This window comes from Stegostoma tigrinum, chromosome 27 (genome assembly GCF_030684315.1).
Source record: "Stegostoma tigrinum isolate sSteTig4 chromosome 27, sSteTig4.hap1, whole genome shotgun sequence".
Classification (NCBI taxonomy): domain Eukaryota; kingdom Metazoa; phylum Chordata; class Chondrichthyes; order Orectolobiformes; family Stegostomatidae; genus Stegostoma; species Stegostoma tigrinum.
The window spans coordinates 42,654,534-42,670,187 of NC_081380.1; the positions used below are offsets into that span (position 1 = coordinate 42,654,534).

Genomic DNA, 15,654 nt, shown 5'->3' on the forward strand with positions numbered 1-15,654 from the left:
TTAAACTTATGCCCTCTTATTTTGAACTCCCCTACCGTGGAGAAAAGACTGTGGCTATTCACCTTATCCGTGTTCCTCATGATTTTATAAACCACTATAAGGTCACCCCTCCGTTTCCTTTGCTGCAGGGGGGAAAAGAAACACCCCTCAGCCTCCTACACTTCAGCCGAACCAACCTCTACTTATGACTCAAACCATACAATCTTGATAGCATCCTTGTAAATTTTTTGTGCATCCTTTCCAGTTTAGTTACACTCTTCATGAAGTAAGCCAACCAGATTTGGATGTATTACTTCAAAAGTGGTCTCACCAATGTCTTGTACATCCGCAACGTAACATCCCAGTTGCTACACTCAGTGCTGTGACCAATGAAGGCAAGGGTGCCAAACACCTCTTCATCACCTTGTCTACCTGTGACACCACTTTCAAGGAACGAGGTACCTGCACTCCTGGTCTCTCTCCTCAACAACACTCTCCAAAGCCTTACCATTAACTCTGAGTCCTGCCTTGGTTTGGTTTACCAAAATGCAAAAATTCGCATGTTTCTAAATTAAACTGCCACTGTCACTGCCACTCCTCAGCCAATTGGCCCACCTGCTCAAGATCACATTGTACTTCTAGATAACCACCTTCACCACCCACAATACTAATAATTTTGGTATCATTCACAAACTTACAAACCGTACCTCCTATGTTCTCATGCAAATCGTTTATATGCCTGACAGACAACAGTGGACCTAGCACCAATCCTTGAGGCACACTGCTGGTCACAGGCCTCCGGTCCGAACAACCACCTTCTACCACCACCCTCTGTCTTTTACTGTCATGCCAATTCTGTACTCAATTGGCTAGCTCTCCCTGGATCCCATGTGATTTAATCTCACTAACCCATAGTGCACTGTTTCTAAGGGTTGTGTGTGAAGAGTAGTTGTCAGTCCAGTTTGTAACAGCCATCGGTCTTCAACACGGAGCTGCTGTTTATTTGTTCTGAAAATTTGTCATGTAGTGTAATGGGAGGGAGGGTGTTTTTGTGAACTTCTGATTGAGCACGACTTGTTTATGCTTAATGTTGAAACAGGGAAAGGTCTAATGCCTAGTACTAACATTCTCACCGTGAAGAATCTACACCCTCAAAGAAAAATAAGTGCTTACTATTTTGGGTGCAGTGATTCCCTAGAATTTAAGGCTGTGTCAGCCATTAGGCCCAATAAACACATCCCATTATGATTAATAATACCTATCTGCCTTCTCTCAACATCCCTCTGCTCCCGCATTTCATAAGGTAAAGCTAATTCACTCGTTAACCATTTACATTTCTCCCCAGTTTGTTTCCCACCCACCAAGAAGTGCTTAAATCTGATTTGTGTCAGATAGCCTGTCGGGTAATCTACTGTTGTTGATGTAAATTGTGATGAATAACTCAAAGTTGTAATATGGCTTGTCATTTTTTAAAAAAAAATTCTTTGCAACTATAACAGAAGCAAGGTAATTGATTTTTTTTTGAAGCGTGCAGTTAGATTATTTTACAATGATGCAGTAACCTTGATAATTTATGATCAACTTCATAGAATTGATTTCATTTTATTGACGGTTAGATGTACAAAAGGTTATGGTTGATTGGCAGTGAGTAATTGGTCTCTAGTTTGGAATTACATCAATAAGTGCTTGAGCTTTGCTCATGTTCTACTGAACATTTTGATCAAAGGAAGCTGAAGAGAGATTTTATTGAGGTGTATAAGATTGGGCGGCCTAGATACAGTACATAGGAAGGACCTATTTTCCTGAGCAGAGATTTCAATAACCAGAAGACACAGATTTAAGGTGATAGTTAGAGGTTTTGAAGAGATTTGAGAAATATTATTTTCATTCAGAGGATGGTGGGGTTCTGGAACTCACTACTTGAAAGGGAACTCGCTACCTCTGTTCATACAGCCCAGGCTCCGATGTACCTTTAACTTCAATCTCAATTTTCAACAGTTGGTGCACATACATCTCATGTCTCACTGTTCACTTCTGAAATTTTATCCTTTGTATTATGTTGCCTTTCTTTGTTCTCTCACAGTATGTTGTTCAGTTTATTAATGCCGTCTTAAACTTAACACTATTATCTTCAGATCACAATATTTCCAAATTTTATTATACCCTGTGCACCCAAATACAAGAAGTTAATGTATGTTATGCAAAACAGGAATCTTCTTCACCCCTGGAGAACCCACCATAAGCCTCTCCAACTAATCCAAAAAAAGAGCTGTTCACGACAGTTCTTTGTATGTGTCACCCAGATAACTCTTTATCAGTGCGGACCCTGTTTCTGTCATCCATGGGCTTCAACTTTGCTGACAAATCTGTTATGTGGCACTTTATCAAGGGTCTTCTGTTAGCCCATGTACATAACATTAACTGCATTATGTTCCCCAACCCCCTCTGTTACTCTTAAAATACTCAATCACACATTAAACAATTTGTCCTTAATGAATTGGTCCTCTCTTGCATTGCTTAATCCACTTCCAAGTAACATAAATTTGGTCCCAGATGATTATTTTAAAACCTGTTCCTCCAGAGAGGCTAAACTGGCTGGCCTGGAGTTGCTGAGTTTATCCTTGTAGCTTTTTTTTGAAATAAGGATTTAATAATTGAAATTCTCCAGCCCTCGATCACCACCTAATCAGATCAGAAGATTCTGACCAGTGCTCTGTGTAATTTCCACCCTTGCTTCCCTCAATGCATCACATGTAGCCCCAGTGACTCATCAACTTGCTAACCAGATACCCTTTCTAACTCTTCCTACTAATCAATTTCCAGTGCATCCAGTATAACTAATGCCTTCGCTTTCACCATGACTTGGGCAGCATCTTATTCCAAAGAACAAAGAACAGCACAGCAACAGGAACATGTCCTTCGGCCCTCCAAGTCTGTGTCGACACGTTTCACCCTTCTATACTAAAACTGTTTTCACTTTCAGGATCTGTATCCCTCTATTCCCTTCCTATTCAGGTATTTGTCCATGTGCTTCTTGAATACTGCTATTATGTTAGCTTCCAAGACACCTCTGGCCACAAAATCTAGGCTCTCACCCCCCTTTGTGAGAAAAATGCACACGTCTCTTTTTAACTCCTCCTCCTGGACCCCGCTACTGCACCTCAAACCTATGTCCCCTGGTAATTCACCCCTCCGCCCTGGGAAAAAGCCTCATACTTTCCACTCTATCCATGCCATTCACAATCTTTTAAAATTCTACCAGGTCCCCCCTCAACTTCCTGCATTCCAGTGAAAACAAATCCAGTCTATCCAACCTTTCTTCACGGTTGAAATCCCGCATACCAGGCAATATCCTGGTAAACCGTTTCAGTACCCTCACCAAAGCATCCACATCCTTTGTTCCAGACTTTGTAAAGACAGATGCAAAGTGGTTATTTAGCACCTTAGCCAAGCTGCCTGCCTTTTTACAAAAAAAAACACCTTTTGACCCTTAATTAGGCCTCCCCCTCCTTTTACCACTTTTTACAATCAATATGATTATAAAAGACGTTTGGATTGATTTTAATGTTGGCTGCCAATTCCTTTTATAAACTCTTTCTTTGATTTTCTTTTTTGTTTGCCCCACCTTTTATCCTTTAAGGAAATGTCTTTCAACTGTATTGCAACAATGTCTGTAAAGGCAGCCCATTGTTGAATTACATTCTTGCTTCACAGTCTTTGGTTTGGGCTCAGATTACAAATCATTCTTGGCCTGCCTCCCAATTTACTACTTTTACTCAGAATTGCTCTTGTTCTTTCTCATGGCTTGTCACATTCTCATTATATTTTGTTCACTGTTCTCTGAATGTTCCCTTATTGACATTTGATCCGTTTGATGCACTTCATTCCTTAGAACTAGGTCCATCATTGTCTCCTTCCTGATTTCATGGGGAAACATGTTATTGTAGAAGATTCTGTTCGAAATATTTTAGAAATTGTGGTCTCTCTCTGCCCTTCATGCAATTATGACCTACGTTAAGATAACTAAAATTCCAATTATAAATTTTCTGTAGTTTTTTGGTACCTTTCTGTAATTTCCTTGCAAGCATGCTCCTCAGAATTCTACTGCAAAAAATAAAAATAGTTTCATTTAGTAAATAATGTACTATAACTTTGCAACAAATACTCGTTGACACAGTGAGGAAGAAGGAAGCAGTGCCATTAAAGATGTCCAATCCATCTAACTTTGCCAGTCCCATGTGCAAGACCTAGTTCTGTAAGCCAGGGACAAACCACTTTTAGTGAACAATCAAGTTCAAAAGGCCAAAGGCCTGGGTGTGAGACATGACCAAGATCGAAACAAATCCTAGCAAGTTGGTGCATTGTATTTTTACTGGCCTGAAAATTGCAGGCTGAGCAGTGTTTAGACAGCAAGAAATTTCAAATTTCAGTACATGAAATAAATTATTTGGAGAAGGAGACCCGATAATGATTCTTTGTTTCAAAGGTCCATTGAGGTGCATTTTTGTGCTTTGTGTCAGCTTTGAGGTGTGGCTTTTGCCCCTCCTTTTTTAATCATTTTGCTAAAACCTGATACAGATGTCCAATGCTTGGCTCGTGATCATTGACTGAACACTCTGCTGCCATGTAGTAGACTGTAAGATTGGAAGAAGTTGGACAGAAGGAAGCTGTTCAGCCCCTTGAACCTGCTGCACCACTCAATGGGATCATGGCAGATCCAACATTTCGGATGACCACATTCCTGCATTTTCATAACCCTTAATTCTCCTACTGATCAAGACTCTGTCTATCTCAGCCTTAAAGCATACATAAGGACTCTGTCCCCACAGCTTTCTGTGACAAGAAATTCCAAAGACACAACCGTCCGAGACCAGAAATTCCTCCTCCTCTGGGTCTTAAATTGGTATCCATTTATGCTGAGACTATGTCCTCTTGTCCTAGACTCTCCCATGAGGGGAAACATCCTCTCAGCATTTATCCTGTCAAACCCCTTAAGAATCCTACATGTTTGCAAAATATCTGTTTAACTTCTCTGTCATGAGATCACCACCATTCATTTTTCTGAATTCCAATAAGTACAGTGCCAACCTGTTTTGCATTTACTCCTAAAATAGTCCCTCTTTGGAGGCAGTTCAGAGAAGGTTTTCAATGAAATTATAAATCCCCTTAAATAAGGGGCCCAAAATTGCTCTCAGCACCCCAGATGTGGTCTCACCAGCACTTTGTACAGTTGTAATAAAACTTCTCTACAGTTATAATCTAATCTCATTGAAGTAGGGGACAAGTTCCATTAGCCTTCCTGATTCCCTGCCACACCTAAGACATATTTTTGTATTTCATTTACATGTACCTCCAAGTCTATCTGTGTTGCAGCTTTCCGTATTTTTTCTCCATTTAAATAATCTATTCTTTTGTTCTCCCTTCTAAACTGAGCAACTTTACATTTTCCTGCGTGATAAACTTAATCTTTCAATATCTCTCTAAACTGTTTGTACTTCTCTCACAACGTCCTTTACCACTTCATGTTGTGTTATCTGCAGCTTTGGCTGCAGTACATTCACTTCTTTGCTCCAAGTCATTAATATATTAATGTAAACAGATGCAGTCACAGCAGTGATCCTTGTAGAACTCCACTAGTCATAAGTCACTAGCTCTTATCCCACTGGCTGTTTCCTGCCCATTAGCCAACACTCCTTTCCATGCCACTCTCCTACCTCTAATACTCTGGTTCTTATGACTTGAGCTTTTGTGAGGTACCTTTGTTAAATGCCTTCCAAAACTGCAAATACGACACACCTACTGGTTCCTTTCTATCCACACTTTTGAGACGTCCTCAAAAAATTCTAGTCAGCACGTGATTTCTCTTTGATGTGCTGACGTTGCTTGATGAAATTGATTTTCCAAATGTTCTGCTATTGTATTCTTAATCATTGATTCCAGCAGTAGGCTAATCAGTCTGTATTTACCTGCTTTTTTCTTCCCTCCTTTTTTTTTGACAAGGGGTGTCACATTGGCAGTTTTCCAATCCTCTGGTCCTTTTGCAGAATCCAATGCTTTTATTCTGGAAAATTGCAATCAATGCATCCACATGATTTGTAGCTACTTTTTGGATCCTAGAATACAAGCCATCGAGGACGGGGGACTTACCAACTTGAGCCTTATTAGTTTGCCTAATCTGCTTTAATAATGGCTATGATGCTAAAGTCCTCCCTCAATATTCTTTAAGATAATGGGATATTTAGCATATATTCCACTGTAAAGACTGATGCAAAATATCTGTTTAACTCCTTTGCCATTTCCTTTTCCTCAACTAATCTCGGGTTCATTTTCTAAGGGGCCCATGTTCAGTTTGCCCTGCCTGGTTCTATTTATATATTTAAAGAAATTTTATTTGTCAGTTTTTATATTCTTTGCCAGCTTTCCCTTGTAGTTTATTTTCTGGCTTTATTATCTTTTCAGTCCTCTTCTGAATTCTTAATTTATCGCATTCTTCAGGGCTACCACTGATTTTGGCCTCCTTTTATATGTTTTTTTTCTTTCAACTTGGTACTCAACTTCCTTGGTTTGCCATCATTGATTTATTCTTAGTAGCCCTGTTATTCCAATCATGTCCTTAAACCATCAGCGCATTTTACTTTATTGGAGAAACTCAGCAGGTCTCAGCGTATGTGCAGAGAAAGCAGAATTCATGTTCAGGTCCAGTGGCTCCTCTTCAGAAGTATTTGTACTAGGAAAAGATGAAGAGTGAGTTGAAGGGGAGGAAAGGAGTAAATGGTTCGGTGAAGACAGAGCTCAGAGGAAGACTTGTAAAAGAATGGGTAATTGTAAGCCAGGGAGAGGGTAAAAAGCTGCCGATGACGGTCAAAATGTTAAAAATGTTTGCTGGAAGTGACCTATGTCATGACCGAGATAGTAGGAACTGCAAATGCTCGGGAGTCTGCGATAACAAGGTGTAGAGCTGGATGAACACAGCAGGCTGAGCAGGAAGGCTGGCGTTTTGGGCCTCGACCCTTCTTCAGAAAAAAAATATCTGAAGATGGGTCTAGGCCTGGAACGTCAGTCTTCCTGCTCTGCTGCTGCTTGGCCTACTGTATTCATCCAGTTCTACACCTTGTTACGTCATGACAGAGCCTGTGGTGTGTGAATGAATGAAGAATGTGGAAGAAGGTGTTCAAGCTCTAAAACTGTGAAATTCGATATCAAGTCCTGAAGGCTGCAGGGCCCCCAAATGGAAAATGAGATGCTGTTCTCGCAGCTTGAGCTGAATCTCGCTGGAGCGCTACAGCAGGCCCAAGACAGAAATATTGGCCAGGGAACATGATATGTTGAAATTACAGGCAACTGGAAACTCTGAGTCATTTCTACAGCCAAAATGCTGCCAGACCTGCTAAGTTACTCCAACAATTTCTGGTTTTATTTCAGATTTTCTTCATCTGCAGTTTTATTGTATTTTACTTTGATTGTTGGAGACTGCATGTTGGGATTTTATTGTCCCTTGGCTCTTCAATATGTTGGAGGATCAATTAGTTGCTTATCTTGTATTCAAAGAAAAACCTGTTTTGTCTATGAAAAATCTGATATCATGATGCATGGTAAGACAATGATTAACAACATACGCCAATAGCAGCTCTTAAATTTGATGACTACTAACTTACTACATCCTTCAACAACAACTCCACTTTAATGACTGAAAATAAATGCAACTCCATGCTGGTTAAAATCTTAGAACTAATTAGTTTCTATTAGTTTAGTAACTAATAATAGTGGTTTTAGTAAAAAAAAACTCATGTCATGAGTTCAAATCCTCTCATGATATGTTATTAAATTGAAGCCAATAGTTTGTTTGGGCTAACACCAGAAAAAAGGCTGCTACTGATTCACGAAAGACCTTGAAGTCCCATGATATCGACTCTTGATGCTCTCTGAAATGGATGGGTGACGTTCTCTTGTCCACACATTCCCAAGACATGTACAGATGGAAATTAAATGTGGCATTACTGATGCCATCTACATGTGAAGAATACACATTTTAAAATCATGTTGAATTTTTAAAAAATTGAAAGAGGCGAGTAATTAATTGGCTGAGGGAGTTGTATGCAAGGCTGTATAACGAGCAGGGTTTGCTTTGAGACTGTAGAAAACTTAGTGAGAGCCAAGATCTTGAAATCAATTCAGGTGGGGAGCAATAGTGAGTGGAGCTTGTTGAAGGTCACAGTCGTGAGTATGCTAAACTTGTATGTACATGTATGGATGCAGACGAGTTTTCACTGAGTTGAAGTTTGTGGGTAGAAGTAAAGTATGGTTTGTGGAAACTTAATCCTCAAGCTGATACGTATTTAAATTTTTGGCAACAATAAGCAATAGATAACATATAGGAAGATAATGTTAATGACTCAAGAGGTGTGGATTTGCATTTTGTGGTGCAATATTTGACTTCCGTGTTTGGAGCTATCTTTGATCAATTTTTCTGATTGCTGTTTTTCTGTCTTCTGTCCCTTCTTTTCATTTCCTCCTCTATCAACAAGTTCAGACGTGGAAGATCTTACGTTCTTTTTCTTTGTCTTACCTCTTTTTAGTCATCCACATTTCACTGGCACAAATTCAGTCTGGTTTCTCCTGGTTCTCTATCACGAGACGACTCACTTAACCACAGAGTCCCAGCTTACACAGCATACCAGTGTGTTGACATCACACCATTTTTGCCCTTGGTTTTCCACTTCTAGAGTTTTAGACTTGAATCTGTTGTTACGTTTTTAAACAAAGTTGCATGTTGCTACTTAGAACAGTGAGACAACTTTCTTTAACATGTTGTTCTGTGAATGGGACTTTATTATCCACCATTTAATTTAAAAATTGTTTTTATACTGGTAGGGAATTTTTAGGGAAAGGTTGCAGATTCACACTGGGTATTATATTTACCATAAAGTATACTTTTGTTTTCTGGAGGTTGGTAATCTGATTAAATTTGCCTCTTGGAACAGGAAAAGGATCAAGGCAGAAAAATAACTTGCTTTTTTAATGGATCTAATCTCTCTTTATTGCTATATACCTGCATCCTTTGCTGAAAAACTTAACTGCTTTGTGAACCTGTATCGGAGGAGAACAGCCATTTATGTGGTGCCTTTAATGACCTCAAGACTCCTAAAGTACTTCACAGCAATTAAATAATTTCAAATTTACTGTGTTGGGTGGAGAAGTATAATATCCACATTCGCCGTCTTCTCTAAACTACTTGATGGCAAAAGATTCCATTTGATGTCCCTTCTTGATCCGAGATTCCTTGTTTTTTGTTTGCAAACTTCATTATGTAAACCTTTTGTACAGACCAGTTTTGTCAATCTTGTGGTGAAAATACTTCATGGAAGACGTACCTAGGATGGAAAAAGTATTCTCTGGGTAAGGGACGTAGATGGCTATCACCAACATTGGGTCATGTGCACAACTGCCATGTTGGCCAAATCATAACATACATAACTGCTAGAGTTGATCTGCAAGGGAATCAACAAGAGAGAAACCTTACTTAACTCTATATGCTTACCAGCCCACTCGTCGTAGTTACATTTGTCCATGACAGTTTGTAGGATTGACCGCTGTGCTGTTCTCGTGGAGGTGAAAGACTCTATTTCACACTGAGGATATTCTCCATTGCATTGTGTTCCAAAATATATCCGAGACTCAATTGTACTCACCATGTAAATAATGTGGCTGTAGGAGTTGGGTCAGAGGTTAAGAATTGTGATGAGTAACTCCTGTCTCGACTCTCCAACTGGTCCACTATTCACAGAATTCGTGCAATGTAGAAGTAGGCTCAGCCCACTGAGTCCATACTGACCCTCCACAGCATCCCATCCAGGCCAAACTCCCTACCCTATCCCTGCATTTCCCATGGCCACTCCACTTAGTCTGCACATCCTTGAACGCTATGGGTAATTTAGCGTGGCCAGTCTACTAAACCTGCGCATCTCTGGGTTGTGAGAGGAGACCAGATCACCTGAAGGAAACCTACACAAATGTGGGGAGAATATAGAAATTCCACACACCCAGTTGCCCAAGGGAGGGGTTGTGAGACAGCAATGCTAACCACTGTGCCATCCCATGTGGAAGCTACATGTGATGAAACGCATTCTTCTAGCCTGGGCGAGTGCAGCTCCAGTGCTACTCAAGCTCAACCCCATCAAGGACAAAACACTTGACCGGCACCCTATCTACGATTCCACTCCTTGGGATATTTACTTCCCCCACCATCACTTCCCACCCGTGGAATGCTGCAGTTCAACAAGACAGCCCATCAGCATCTTCTTGAAGGTGCTTGGGGATGAATAATAAATAGAACCCACATCATATTAAATAAAGAAAGTTAATTAAATGAAACAACTAAGGGACCTCATCAAGGATTCCTGTCATTATAACAGAACATCAATAATGTATTTCTGGTGATCACATCTAATTTACTTAGAATTAACAATGGCGTCAGTTATTGAGAGATTTTTTTGTTTCAACCCTGCAGATTTCAGTTTTGCTCAAGCTCAGAGGTGCAAAAGTCAACTAAGTACCACTTTGATGTTAACGGTGTCGTCTTTTCTATTCCGATCTAGAGCCTGATGTCAGAACCTGCCAAACATTTAGGAACATGCTATTTGTAAATGTATGTTTATCTGTTACAATTGATTTGTTATTTCACTTAATGAATGGGTGGAGATTAATAGTGTGGTAATTGACAGGTGTAGATTTTAGGGATGGGATGAAGAATATCTACATTCATGGAATCATATAGGACAGAAGAAACCCTTTAGCCCATCTAGTCTGCCTGTCGATACTAATCTCACTTTCCAGCATTTGGCTCAGAGCCTCGAACATTATGATATTTCAAGTGTTTCCGAAAAGTTAAAGTTTCTTATCTCTACTACCCTTCCAGGCATTGCATTCCAGATTCCCACAACTGTCTGGTGAAAAATATTTTTGTTGAATCCCCTTTAAACCCTCTACCCTTATTAAAATTATCCCCCTTCATTGTTGGTCCCTCAGCTAAGGGGGTGCTGCTGGTTCCTTTCTACCCTGTCTGTGCCCTTCATAATCTTATACACCTCAATCAGTATCTTCCTGAACCCAAGACCATCTTCCCCACTGGCCACCTCATTAACTACCTGGCCAATTTATACATATATCATAAACAGTAAGAGACTATTAGACCTGACACTGATCCCTGTGGCACAGCGCTGGACAGTGGTCTCCAATCACAGAACAGCCTTCTACTACCTCCTTCTGTCTCCTACACTGAGCCAATTTTGGATCCATCTTGCTATGTTACTTTGGATTGCAAGTGCTTTTACCTGCTTTATCAGTTTCCTATATGGGACTATGTCAAAGGCTTTGCTCCATATAAACCGTATCAACTGCAGGACACTCATCTGTACATCTGGTCATCTCCTCTCAAAATCCTGTCAGATTTGGTAGGTATGCCTTTCCTCTGACAATGCTATGCTGACTGTCCCTGATCAAACCTTGTCTGTCCTAGTGGAGATGAATTCTCTCCAGAGCTTTCTCCATTAGTTTGCCTGTCACTCCCTCTGATGTGAGACTTACTGTGCAGTAGATGCCAAAACAAATGCTGCTGTGGTTATCCTTGCGTTGAGGAGTGGCTACTTCTGATATACTGCTCTTCAGAAAGTTGTAAAGGCTCATGACCTTTGTGTCCAGTGCACCTACCAACAAGCTTCACCTATGGAGTCTGCTAAATTGACTGGGCAATGCTATCTGCAAAAAATGACACCCCATGAAGTAGCCTTATAACATCACTATGAACACTTCAACATTTAGTCTGAGGTTCAATGATGAAAAGCTAAACCAAAAATCATCTAGCAGTGTTTGCAATTTCACTAGCATTAAATGTTTCATAGCATGTGAAACAGGGTCATCATTTTATTTGCTGAGTTATCAGTCCTGCTGGTTCAAATAGTAACCTTTAAATCTGGGATTCTTAAAACAATGAGTATTTTAGTGCAAAATCTGTCTTCTTTGATTCCAGCTGTCCAATCAACCACAGAATAATTGTTAGATTTCTGTTAGTTCCCATGGATTTTCTTTTAATCTTAATTTTCTTGAGTTATGAGGGGAAACAGTGGGATAGTGGTAAAGTCAGTGGATGAGAAAGGAGCAGAGGCTCAAGCTGAAGTCCTAAGCACATGGGTTCAATTCCACCATCGCAGCTGGTGAAAATTACATTAAATTAATTAATGCATTTATTTTTTAATTTTGTAGAATTGAATAATTATCTCTAATGGTGCCATTGAACTATCAGAACTGTCATTGGAACTCCTCTGATTCACGGATGTGTTTTAGGAAAGGAAATCTGCCACCTTTGTTTAGTTTGGTCCACATGTGAATCCAGCCCAACAGCAGTGTGGTTGAACCTTCTCTGTCCAAGCCACCCTGTTGTTAGACGTGGGAAATGAATAATGGCCTTGACAATGATGCCTAGATCCATTTAAAGAACCCTGGGATAATGGCCAGCTTCCTCCACTGAATGAACATGAGAATGTTAAGGCATGACCTGTTTTTTTTTTCTTTAAAGGGGAATGATTTCTGTTATCCTCACTTACCTTGTCACTGGGCTCATGGATGTCTCCTCTTTCCCAAATGCATCTTATGAACCCAAGCCTATTTGTGGCAGTTAGTGGCCACAACTGTTGTTACTTCTTAGTCAGAGATACCCTTTATTCAACATCCACCTCACAATTTGAATCCTTTTGCAGCCTCAATCAATCTTCCTGCTTACTATGTTAAGAATTCCAATCCAATCATGGTGAAAATGTCTCTTCCAAATAAAGCAAGTCCAGTTCCTTGAATGTTTCCATGAAGCTTAGTTTCCTGCTACTGTGAATCATTTCGTTTCCTTCCAATGCTGATAGGCAAAGCTAGAAACACAGATTGCAGTTTGTAAGCAAGGCCAGTTTTTGAATAATGAAGTTCAACTTTCTTAGACCAAATATAAACTGGCCTGTATTTATTCTTGGCTGATTCATGAATTCATATCCAACATAATGAATGGAAGATTGGGTCTCTTGGTATACTGATGTAACCTTAGGCCTTGGTACTTTCTGATTCAATTCAAGTTACCTCGGCAGCAATCGTCTTAAATGATCTTGGTCTAGAGCGTTTTCCTACTCCCAAACACTATCTGGTGATCTTTGCTGAAAATGCTTGGAGTTATCAAATTGAGAAGCAAGGATGTCCTGCGACGATCTGTCTGTTCATTTGCAGTGCCCATATTAGGGGGGTTCTGGAGGATTGCAAACAAACATAGAACTTTGGCCTTCTCAGGAAGGAATGAAAATGTATCAGGATTTCCTCACAAATGCTGCAGAAGTCTATTTTGTCTCTTAAAAGCTAATCTGACAAGGGCCAGCTAAATTTTGCATTTTGGATTTAATTAATTTTGCAATTAATGATAAATTTTATTATTTTTCTGTCAATGAAAGGTACCTCATAAAAATGTAGTTAAGCAGTCTGTGTAATCTATAGCCACGGTCAGTGTTTTCCAAATTTGTTGTAGAAGTTTAATTGTGAACTTAGTCGTCTGTGAACATCAAGAGATTGGAGAATTGACTACCTTTTTTAAAATGCTACGTTTGTAATTTATGGAGAGATTCTTGTGAAGACTTTTACCTTCTGAATGAGGTTGACCACATTTTTAGTAAAGTATTGAGTAATCAACCTATTTTGCATTAAATGGAAATCATATGTCGTCATTCATCTATCTCTCTCACCAGTGTCAGCTTTTAAAATTGTGCTTTGAGGTCAAGTTTGCAGATAAATCAAAGATGTGTGGTGGAAAAGTGGTGTTGAGAAAGCAGGGAGGCTGTACAAGGACTCAGACAGGCTGGGAGAGTGAGGAAAGACTGGTAGATGGAATACAATTTGGGAAGGTTTGAGGTTATGCACTTTGGTAGGAAGAATAGAGGGTGCAGACTATTTCTGAATAGGGACAGGCTTTGGAAATCTGAAGCACAAGGGACGCAGGAATGCTAATTCAAGATTCTCCAAAGGTCAACATGCAGGTTCAGTTGGTGGTTAGGAAGGTTATTGCAACGTTAGTGTTCAATTCAAGGACTAGAATACAAGAGTTGAAACATACTGCTGGGGCTGTCTCGGAGTTGATCAGACCGCACTTGGAATATTGTGAGCAGTTTTGGACAATTTATTTAAGAAAGGATGTCCTGGCCTTAGAGGAGGTCCAGAGGAGGTTTACAAGAATGATGCTAAGGTTGAAAGCTCATCACATGAAGAGTAGTTGAGCTTTGAGTTTGTTCTTAGAGTTTAGAAAAATGAGGGGATCTGATCTGAAATTTACAGAATACTGAGGCGCCTGCATAGAGTGGACATAAAGATGATGTTTCCATTGATAGGAGAGACTAGAATCCAAGCCTCTAAGTGAAGGGACACCGCTTAAGAGCTGAGATCAGGAGGAACTTCTCCAGCCAGAGGTGGTTAATCATTGTCACAGAGGGCTGTGGAGGCCAAGTCGTTTAAGATAAAGACATGTTCTTGATTGGTATGGGGATCACTGGTTACAGAGAAAAGACAGGAGAATGGGGTTGAGAAATATACTCACCATGATCGAATGGCAGAACAGACTTGATGGCCGAATGGCCTAATTTTGCTCCTATATCTCATGGTCTTTGTTAAAATGAGAAGATTAGTTAAGGTCTGATTTGAAAGAAATAGAGTATGTTTAACCATTGACGTAGTGACTCAATAAATGAATCACTTGTAGTAACATACTGTTTCGAAGTATGTTCCTTCTGCGGCTGATTGCTCCTCATTAGAAGTGCTAACTCATTGTTTATAGCATAAGAAAAAAAATCTCCTTTTAGACCTTCACCTTCCTCTTTCCTTATCCATTACCCAATTTAACATTTTTCTATTGTAAGTAGTTTTGCGCTGGGCGTGCAACAACAAAAAATATAAAGTATCTCATCTCGTTGCATGATTCAAGAGTTTTATATGCCATGTGGGTTGGTGCGGCTTTCACTCCCTCTCATTTTAATAATAGCACATTGTGCCACGGAGGAATAAATGTGAAGTAACCTCACAAAAAAGTGTGCGTAGTACCTTGTTTTTCTCCTGGTTAATCACCAACTGCTGAGTCGTGTTGGGGGTGGGGGTGCTGGGGCTAGTGGAGGAGGAGATGTAAAAGAACGAGGAGGAGGTACAATGAAAATTGCTAGTAGGTTTCTAACAGCAAAGGAATGACATGCTGTATTTCCTTATAAGGCCTGATATATTCGGAAGTGGCCACCCTTCCAGGAGCTGTCGAGGCGAGTCATAAATGGGGTGGGAGTGTAGTTTCTTTCTTAGCTGGCAATGACACAACACCGACTCACTTCCTTATTGATCAGTTCAAACCAGTTTTTACAGGAACTGACAGTGATATATGGGGCCAGCCTTGTGAGAATCATTCATTTGAGATACTGTGGCCTGCCAGTGCAGTACTTGAGTTCATATTGCTGCTCCTTCCCTTATTCACAATAAGTTGTGGCACCAGATGCACAAGATTTAACTAACTGTAACTTTTGTTTTAAATTTATGCAGCATTTTCTTAGGTAAGTAAAATTAACTGTTTTCTTTTTCTCCCTATTCCCAAATATATTTGTGGAATTGGAATTCATCCACATA

The 15,654-nt window shown here is 40.0% G+C and overlaps 1 protein-coding gene and 1 long non-coding RNA gene across 9 annotated transcripts in view; one reads left to right on the forward strand and one right to left on the reverse strand.

Moving 5' to 3' along the window:
* The window catches only part of vmp1 (vacuole membrane protein 1), a 163,163-nt gene that overhangs the window by 142,905 nt on the left and 4,604 nt on the right, over positions 1–15,654 (forward strand). The gene's annotated exons all lie outside the window — the stretch shown is intronic.
* Positions 9,068–15,341, reverse strand: LOC132211029 (uncharacterized). Its single transcript, XR_009447315.1, has 3 exons — positions 15,091–15,341; positions 12,579–12,893; positions 9,068–9,350 (listed from the first exon to the last, which is right to left on the reverse strand). It is a non-coding gene; the product is annotated as an uncharacterized LOC132211029 (long non-coding RNA).